The following is a 10,486-nucleotide window of genomic DNA, read 5'->3' on the forward strand; positions in this document are numbered from 1 at the left end:
CATTTAAAATAAACTTCTCAGCTTGTCCAGTGAAACTATATATTACAGATAGAGTGGAATATTTCAGGTGTTGATTTTGATATATTTCAGTAATTATGACTTGCATAATAAACTTTAATTTGTCCTCAAATTAACACTTTTACACTAATAAAATGACATTACAATATATCCTATTATGACCTGGTCAATGGTGTAAAAGACGGCAGTTGTCCTGCAGAGTGTCAGGAAAACCCTCCACAGGAGAGTAGGCCATAAAAGACCTTTTGGAAAAGGAGCTGGCTGTTGACAGAGTGCTGTATCCAAGCTTAGCGAAAACTTGTGGAAGGAAATGAGATGGTGGACTGATAAGCCAAGCCCATTCAAAAGGCATGGATTGCCACCGCAGGCACAGGTGGATGTTTTTTTGACTAAAACCAAACTAACATTTTAACACCGAAGTGGAGAGGCTGTTACATCGGCTTTTTGTTTAACAGCCGGACGACATGCAGACCATGCAGTAATTAAGCCGACCACAAGCTTCTCTGTATTCCAGAGTATTTTAAAACAAATCTGTTTTCTTCAATTAGAGAGCTAAAACATGGGCCAAATTCCATCCATCCATTTTCTATTCATCCTTCTCCCTAGCCGGGTCAGGAGGGGAGGTAGTGCTTATCTCCAGTGAATGTTTTGGGCGAGAGGCGGGGTCCCCCTGGAAAGGTAACAAGTCTGTTGCAGCATGGGCCAAATTAGTATTAGTAAAAGGGACAGTGTAGGATGTGTGGGTTTCCTCAGAGTTTTCTTACACTGCATTGAAGAAAGTTGTTTTTCCTGCTATTAAAAAAAACCCAGGTGCAAAAACAAACTGCGAGTTAAAGGGGAAAAAAGCTGGAAATGTTTGCCATATTACAAGAGGAACAAATGATAAGGAACAAACTCATGAAATACATCAAACTAAAAGGAATGAAAGTCATAACATACGTAAATTTGATCTGAAAAACCCACGTTTCTTCAAAGGCAGTAGTTCTTGTTTATTCCCATTTGTTTAGTATATAATTTGACTGGGAGTTATTTGCAGAATATAAATCACATCGTGATGAAAAAAGCTTGAAAAAACTATTGCAGTGATAGTAAGTGTTATCTGCAGTTTATTCAAATTACTTTTTCATCTTTCATAACATTTAAAAAAATACCTTTTGAGAAAAAATATTAGCCACACACATACACATGCACTGATCTTCAATTAGTGCTTTGCTTTCATGACCACCCAGACAGTAAATGAGCTCAGAGTGCACAATCATGTTTGCTACTTGTTTTCCTGATGGGACATTTCCTGTACTTCCTTCCTGTATGAATAAGAGTTCTCCTCCCTGCCTAAAGGCGTCTTCTCTTAACTGGTATCTTTATTGTCACAGGAAGTTCTCACAATCAGGTGTTATATAAAAGAAATGGTGAGAGTAGAAACAGAGTGACATGCTGAGTTCCACTGAGACTTTCTTTTCAACACGTTCAAGCGGAAAATGTTATTTTTATAATGTTGCTGAGAAACCTCGTGTTTCTGTAGTGCAGCACACCCAAACGTTATTTTTACTGGAAGACAGGCACAGAACCACAAAGTTGAAAACAGTGTATATTTCTATGTTTTTTTTTGTTCCTTCAAATATGGCACCTTTGCCAGCCTTGGTGTGCTTCAGTAGTACATGATTCGATATTTGCCATTGTTTCCATGTTGACTTGTTGCAGCTGTCATAATAGTGGAAAGCTGGAAATGTTTGTGAGGAGCGGAACTTAGCCACTGTGAACACAGGCTTTCACTGAACTGTTCACCGAGTGAGCTAAGTCCTTCACCTCCACCAAACTCATCCACAGAAACACTCCCAGAGCACACAGACTTAATTTCCCCTCATGAACATTTCATCCATCAGTGTATCATAAAAGATTTCTTAGTTTTAAGACGTTTAGGACTTCAGTGACTGATTTGATATGCTCATCTTTAAAAAAGCATGTCTTGGACCCTTACCAGTTAAACATAAACATAAGTTGCTATACCTGTGAAATAAAGCAGTGGGTATTTTTTGTGTTAAACAGTCAATAAACAACAGTTTGATTTCTGCTCCTTGTGTAAGTGGCAAAAAATGTGTAATGAGCAAAATATAGTATTGGCTGGACACCTCTGCATTAACAGAGCCACTGCATAATATTACTCTGGCACCTCAGACAAAGACATGACGCAAATACTGATGCAAAATAGAATATCAGTAATTTGGATTATACATTCTGATTAGATTAAGTGTCTTTTGAATAAAGTAACCTTTGAACAGATGCTAAACATACTATTGAATCGTACAATTTGTCTGATGTAATAATAAAGCAGAAATGTAGCGTTTTCATTGGCTGCAAGTGGGAAATTGTCACAATTGATAGAAATAAGGGTTGATGACCGAACAGTTTGTGAATAATTAATGCATACAATGTTTTTCACTATGTGACATAATTTTGTTTCTGAAACAAATTAACTTTTTCTAGTTTATTGAGTGGTACATTTTTATTTTATCAGTGTATTTTCACAGAGAATTCAGTACATTTTAGATTTTTTTTAAATTCTCCTCAATATGGCAAGATCTATTTCCTCATAGCTATTTCCTGCCTTAATGGGATGATCTCTTCTAATTTTTGTTGTCTAAGAGTGATTAAAAGAAACAAACTTATATTTTATGTTAATTTTTGTACCATAGACCATAGGAAGGTTGTGGACAATAATTGCAAATTTCTTAGCATTCATTTGAAGGGCTAAGGCTTCAAAATGAAGAGCATTTGTTTCTGGAGGAGATGTAGCAAATTCTTCATTCTTGTTGCAGGCAGCCATCACATATCGCAGACTTGTGTGTGTGTGTCTGCTCTAGCTGGTTGGAAATCCCTGGCAATGTGATTTTCATTACATCACAACCAAATCACTCTGCCAGGAATCCCTCCAGCTAAAGCAAGCATTTAGCATCCTGTTTGGCAAGACAGGAGAAAGGCAATGAAGAGGTTAAACACAGGAGAGGGAAAACATGGTTGTATGTTCTGTCAGGGGAACGCTGCAGGTGAGGACACACAGAGAAAGTTCTTGAACTCCAGGTGTGTCTGTCTGGGTGCACATCAGCGTGACAGAGTACATTTACCCCTTCATCACTACGTAATTACTAGACGCAGGCTTTCAAATGTTAACACATGTGCACCCACACGTCATGCATGTGGTGTAAGTGTGTGCTGAAAGAGTTTTCTGTCATTGATGCACCTGGACAAACACAACCCTATTTTACATCTATAGGTTCCTGCTGATTGTGGGCCCTTAAATCTGCTGCTGACTGAACGCTTATAAGATTGTGTGGTAGTAATCCATCAGGCTCATGCTTTGGAGCTCTGTATGACGGCGCTAAGTTATTTTTATCCCTGAGAATTACAACAACAACTGTCACTCATTATATTTACTTCACTGAACAATGGTCAAAAATATGTCATAAAACTAAGAGGGAAAGGTTATTAATGGATTTTTCTCTCTTAATGTATGAGGACATTGATGAAGTCCTTCAAAGTCTGAAGAAATAAATGACTACAAAACCGACCTAAGAAGGAATTTAATCACAAACTGATCTTGGCTGTTGGTAATTACCATAAAAAGGATACAGTCATATTCAATAAAGTAGAATATGTGATAGAAAATGTAATAAAACCTCTTTATAGTTTCAAAGCGAAATCAAAGTGAGTTTCAGCGCATCTGAAGCACACTATGCTTCATCTTGTTCAGTTAGCTTTTGTCCCACTGACAGTTTTGATGCTACTGAATGGTGCATATTTTTGTTTATGAAAGAGATTGGGGGATTTAAGACACTTCTTTGAGAAAACCCTAGATATATCTGTCCTTGTGTTGCTTTTCAAGGGTAATTTGTAAAACACAATATAGTGTTGACATATTGTTTCAACTGGCCAAACATAGGTGTGTTCCTCTACATGTATGGCCTGCAGAGTTTAAAACTTAAAGTAAATACAATAAAAGAGAAAAAATGACAAAGATATGAATAGATCAGTACAAAGGGAACAAAAAATCCTGTCAATTTCAGGTTTAGATTAGACAGATTTGTTTGAGAAATAAAAACCCTGCAGTATTAGTTAAACCGTTGCCAAACCTGCATAAACTATTTTTTTTTTCTTTAGCTGCTCTGTTTTACCTCCAGGCACATTTCGACTGGCAACAAATTAATTTCTTTGACAAGTCATGAATCGTTTGATATTTGATCTCATTTAATGTAACTGACATCTCAGAAGTGGCTAAAATGTTCTACAGTGACAGAGCTCCAGTCTTATTTTATCAAATAATTACTTGTTCATGATTTATTTTAAGGACCCTCTGATGACACCTTATTTGGTGTTTTTTGTTTTTGTTTACAGATGGTTCTTGATGGACAATTTAGGAAAGATTTAATGGATCAAAAAAGCCCTGTGCAGCTCTGGGTATTTGTGGTACTTGCATTGATGCAGGAAAGATGAAAAATTGTGAAATTGTGTGATGACTAATAGCTGGAATGTTTGAGGTCATACTGTACTATTTTTTTTCTTGCTCACTAACTACATTTGCTCAAGATTTGATTATTTCCTTCAGATCCCCATGGGGTGCTTGAGGACAAAACTAACTCAAAGAAATAATATAAGAATAAGAATTTTAAACTCAGCCAACCAAGTAATTAAGTATATTTATGATGTTCATCTGCCTGTATTAGAAACTACAATTATTCCTTAGTTTTATTTGATTTTGAGGATGAACTAAAACCACATCCTCCTGCCTTACAGAAAACAGAGGCAGATAATATAACTTGATAACTTGCTAACACAGCTGACCTGCTGCATGATTTTGTGTCTAAAAAACAGGAGTAAAGAGTGGACTGTGGCTAGCCTTTGAAAATATTTATTCCAGCAGTATGTGACTGAAGAAAGAATAAATTTCAGTGACTGTTCCAGAGTAAACAGCCGCCTTCCTGCTCCTCTGATATTGATATTCTAGTTAAAGATTTCTCTGGCTTGAGGCCATTTTATCAGGAGTTGCTACTGAGAGAGAAAAGTAATGTTACAAATGGCCTTAATACTCCCATTTAAAGAACTTTATAACCACAATCACAGTTATCCTGTTATGTCTTTGGGACAGGAGGAGGTATATCCACTAAGAACATTCAAAATGGTTCAGCAGGGAGAACACAAGGACATGAAGGAAGTAAGGAATGGAGGAAGGAAGGAGCAAAGGAAAGAACAAGAGAAGGAAGGAGAGAATGAGGGCAAGGAGGAAAGAATAGATTTTAAACCATAGAAACTCAGAAATAAAGAAAGGAATCACAAAAGATTAAAACAATAGAATAGATTTTAGAGAATATAACTTGACATGGATAGAGAATAATATCTGGAAATACAAACATTTCGACAGCCTCTTCTTCACTGCTTCTGTCCTTTTCCAGACCTAGAAACTATTGTATCAAGTGTACATGGTCAGCATAACTAGTTTTAAAGTACGATAAAAGCATAAAGTATCCTCTAATTGCCTTTCTGCAGTAAATGTCTGCAGGAAGCTGACAATAATAGACATGTACTAGTGTATTTTTGGACCTTGGCTCTGACAGTCAGTCTCAGAAACTAGATAGCTTGGTGCTTTCTGCTCATCTTCATCAATATTTCCTTTTCTGAATCTCACCAATTTTGAACGACCAGCCCTACGGCAGAGTTTGGAACGGAAATCTGTGGTCCTGCATTAATGATCCTAGCCTCAACATAGAAGGCCGTTCACAACCATGTGAAGGTTGAAAAAACATAAATGTGGGAATTTTTAACTTGAATGTATTGATGAAAAAAAAAGTTTAATATGACCATATAAGAACAATTCTGCCCAAATATCAATCAGCATTACTGCAGTTCCCTCCTGGGCTTAGGGTCGCCTCTCAACCATCACTGTCTAACAACTAAATGAGCTACAATTGGTCTGGCGAGGAGCCACGCCGCCTCGACTTCCCAATAAAAGGAGGAAGTTTGTACATGACTAATGTTCTCCAATCACTCTCCTCACTGATTCCAATGTTCACTCATGTTTCCCACCTCTCATTCTTCCTGCACAGAAAAGCAAATTTATAGACCGTGAAGGAAAACCTACTGTTCATTCTGTCTGCCTTTTGAAAGGTGGCATTTATGATCTTCTCACACACCTTGAACGGTTTACGCGTTAGCCTTCACTGCTATGTTTCGGCCATCATGGTTCGAAAGACCAGCTCCATCTCACATTTGAGTGGAGATGTTGCTGAAAGGGGAAAACTCAGTAGAGTTCTAAACAACCTTTTTATAAGATTTAACTTGATTATTTTAATTTAATTTCTCTTTGAGATCAATAAAGTATTTTTTTAAGTGGCCTGAATTGAAATTGATCACAAGTTTTTCTTATCTTGTATGGCACAGAGAAAAAAAACAGATAAGCGCCTTTGATCGTTGCCTGTTCCTCAGAATGTGTCCCATGATGCAGCCCTGCAGTAAGTGCAAATAGATTGAAAAGAGACCTCATGAGATTGTACAGACGGTCACTTTGAACTGTAAAAACTTCTGTGAAATACTATTAAATGCTTCAAGGGAGACTGTCCTAATAATTTAATAGAAATTAAAAATCTAAAGTAGATAATTGCCTTGGTTTAAACCCTAAAGGTTACAACAAGTCCAAGTGAGGCTATGGGCAAAGCTGACTTTGACACAGTCTTTAAAACATTTATTCTAGTGCTAATTTATGAAACTTTAAACCATCATTACATTTGCTATTATTACTTAGTTGGGAAATAATGGTAGGAAGTTGTCATCATCTTGAAAATTGTTCATAGGCCAGATTGTTGATATTGTCCTTATATTAGTAATAAGGCCCCACAAGCAACTTCTTATCAAAAAGTAACCAGCATCTTATTGGAGATGTATTGATACTATTTAGGTGGAAGCGTCTCTTCTCATGAAACATATCTTATCTCAAAACTCTGAGTAAGCAACTCAGTCTTCACACAGCAGCCCCTCCAGACTGCAAAGCTGCTGATTGTTTAGAACAGGATACAAAAAAACCCTCTTCCTTCTATAAAATCGACAACCGCTCCAATATGAATCAATTCATTCCTAATGTGAGGTCTATGCAGATATTTTCATGTAGACTGTTCACAATGTTTTTAAGTCTTGAAGCTGCAGATGACGAAATTCTACTGACTTGTTGCAGCCATTACTGGACCATGACGCTAAATCCCAAACCAGACACAACAAAAGTAAACCTAAACAAATAAAGAACTAGCCCCACCTTATTGCCTTCTTTTTGTTAACTTTTTCCAGCTCCAAGCCCAGTTAAACATTTTTAGTGTTGGAATTGAATGAGTGAGTGAGTTAATGAATGAATGAATGACTATACTTTATCCCAGAGGGAACTTCACAATTGCTTATTTGTAGGGGGATTATGACTCGCTTTTTGTCTTGCTTATAGTCCCTCTGTCATAATCAGAGCAGACAAAAACTATTTTTCTTACTGATAAGTTGCAAAACAGGTGTTTCCTGTCATAGTAATTAACAAATAGAAAACATAATGTGGCGTAAAAATCAGTATTATAGCATTTAAATGCTCTTTTATAATTGCTTTCTGTTTACACCAGATAATTACTCTGAGAGAAAAACAAATTCTGTGCATATTTTATGCTCAGCATGTGTTTCACACAGGAATATAAACTCTATTTTTCTGTGCAAAAAGTCAGCATATGAATACATAAGAGCATAATGCAAATGTGAAGGTTAAGTTTGAATTATGACAAACCACAAATGTTTTTTTGAGATGTATCTGACCTGTTTGAATCTGAGACGAAAGCTTTAGGTTGTGTGTTTTAACTTAATTATATTAATCAGGACTCTTATTGAGAACAGGTGGTAACAGGGTTACATACGTAAAATACTTCTTTCTTGTGATATCATGAAAAGTCACTAATAAATCTTCAAGTTATCAAGATCATTAGAGTTATTGACCTATTGTCGTAGTTTAAGGTTCTACATTTCCAGAAACTGTCACATTTGCAGATGACCTTTCACCTTCACGTGCTGGCATGTTTTTTAGAAAGACTAATAAAGTTAGCAGAAAATAGCTTTATTCCTGTCCTCGCTATTACCAGGTAGCAAAGTATGCTGGAACCACAAAAGTGCTGTCAGGGGAAGCCTGAAAGTGCATCTATTTCCAAAGCACCAACACATCAGCAGCTGCCGCAGCAATCTGGGAATGCATTAAGCCAACACTCAGCACACAGATGGACCTGTTGTACCGGAGTCCTCGTTGGCTGCTCTACAAATCCTCACTCCTCTCAGCTTACCTTCTCGCTCACTGGAGAGCTACTCGCCTGAGCGCTTCTCTTGTGATTACCCCGTGATTTTAACAACCTCAGCTGTGCTGTATTTTGGCTAGACGCTTTTTCTGGGAGCGGGCCAAGGGTGCACATGATTGGTCGAGGGTGTGCTTTGGAGCGTGCAGATGGTTGGTTCATCCCAGTTTGACCTGCAGCATCCAGTAAACCACACTAAACTGCGGCCATTAAACACTTTGATCATTTCTGGTGTTTTAAGTCAGTGGGAACTCTAGGAGGCGCTGTATTTTCATTAAGTATGTTGGCCCTCTGTAAGAACCAAGGACAGGAGGCTTAATAGAGTTGAAAGATGTAGAGCCAAATAAGAGCCAGAAGAGACATGATGTTTCAGTGAAAATTAAAGCATTAATTAGGTCCTCTGTTAGCCTGTTTATGCACACGTGATTTCACCGTAATAATCGATTAAACCGTGAAACAGTCTTTACACCGGCAGTTTTTATCTGATGTCACACCCATATGATTTCCCTTTTTTTTAAAAAAAATAGTCCTATGTACAGACTGCAAAATTCAGTGGAAAGGTTAATTTTTAACATTGTGCAAGAATATTTTTTTCCCTCCTTGTAATTACAACTAATTGTAAACATTAAAAGACAAAGAGATGGGTGTTTCATTAGGTTTATTCTCCAGCTGGAGTCTAAAATTTCATAATTACATCCATCTTTAACAACTCCACTGCTGCTCATTTGAAGAGTTTAATTTCTAAACACAACCTAGAACGAATGCTTGCTCCAAATAGTCTTAATTGTCAGCATATGCGTCATACTAAATTTAAGAAAAGCTCCCAAATATGCCTAATTACAAAGCATAAGATAGTTTACATTTGCCTGTCAAACAAATCAACAAAATTAATTTGGTTGCGGTTCCAGCTGCAGGAGCCAAATCACTTCTGCAGGAACTCCTTGCCCACTAAATCTAATGCAGGCCCACATCACGGCGAGTCTGGGAGGTGAAAGATCCTAAAAAAAGGACCCTTAATTTTATTTACGTCCTTACATGTTGCAGGGGGGGGAGGTAAAGCGTCTGCTTCTGCTTAAATTGCCCTCTACAGCCTCAAGCTCCAAAGTGTTGGGTCTCGCCTTGAATGGAAGAACAAATTGCTACTTTGGGTGCATAGAACCAAAGAGACCTTTATGGACCTTATAAAGTTTAGTACAATCCATCAGCAGAAGGAGGCTTGCAAAAATATGCAGCATGGGAATTCATTTATCCATATTGTGCATATAAAATATAGCCGATTTGAACAACTATTGCACATTTTTTAAATAAAAGCCAACAGGATTTATTGACGTAAATGAATTTGAGCATAACACTAGATCACGTTACACATAATTTATTTCTAAAGATATTTTTTGCTGAATATTTTTTCATGACAAGTTGATGTAATTTATTAGTATCCAATTTTTCAGATTATTACAAAACAAAATACAACTTTTTTTTCGCACCTCTTTATAAGCTGTGTCTCTGCTTTAAGTGTTCCAGTCTACTCAAAGCTTTAGGCTGACTTCAAACAAACTAAATAAATACTCTTAAACACAATACCGTCAAATAGTGAACAACTTTCTCAAACAGTTACAGAAAACCTGCAGCAAGCATGCATTTTACTAAGATGAGACGCAAAAAATTTGCCCAACCTTCAGCCAGCCAGTACAAGGAGCACAAGCAATCATAGTTTCCCACACATAAATGAAGGTAAAGGGAGTTTACTGGGCTCGGAAAAATCCAATAAAAAACCTTTCTGTGAATGCAGCCATCTGTGGGACTTTTAAACGAACTTCCTGTAAACAAGTCTGAAAAGAACAAATCTTCTCACACACTTTCAACACATGGCCACTGCCTAGGATTAGCCTTTCATCTCCGTTTTCCTCCATTTCTTCCCAAACTCTCCTCGGCCATTAGCGTTCTTTTTGTCTGGGTCTTGGCTGTTGTTTTCCTTTTCCTCAGTCACTGTCCTTAGAACACCTCACTGAACCATGTGTCTTTCCCCTTTTAGCAGACTTCTTACACTGAAAATGCGGATAATTAAGGAAGATAATAACTAGGTAGTATTTACAAGTTACATGTTATACCAAGGTGTT

The sequence above is a fragment of the Poeciliopsis prolifica genome, unplaced genomic scaffold (genome assembly GCF_027474105.1).
Source record: "Poeciliopsis prolifica strain line A6 unplaced genomic scaffold, Auburn_PproV2 SCAFFOLD008, whole genome shotgun sequence".
NCBI lineage: Eukaryota > Metazoa > Chordata > Actinopteri > Cyprinodontiformes > Poeciliidae > Poeciliopsis > Poeciliopsis prolifica.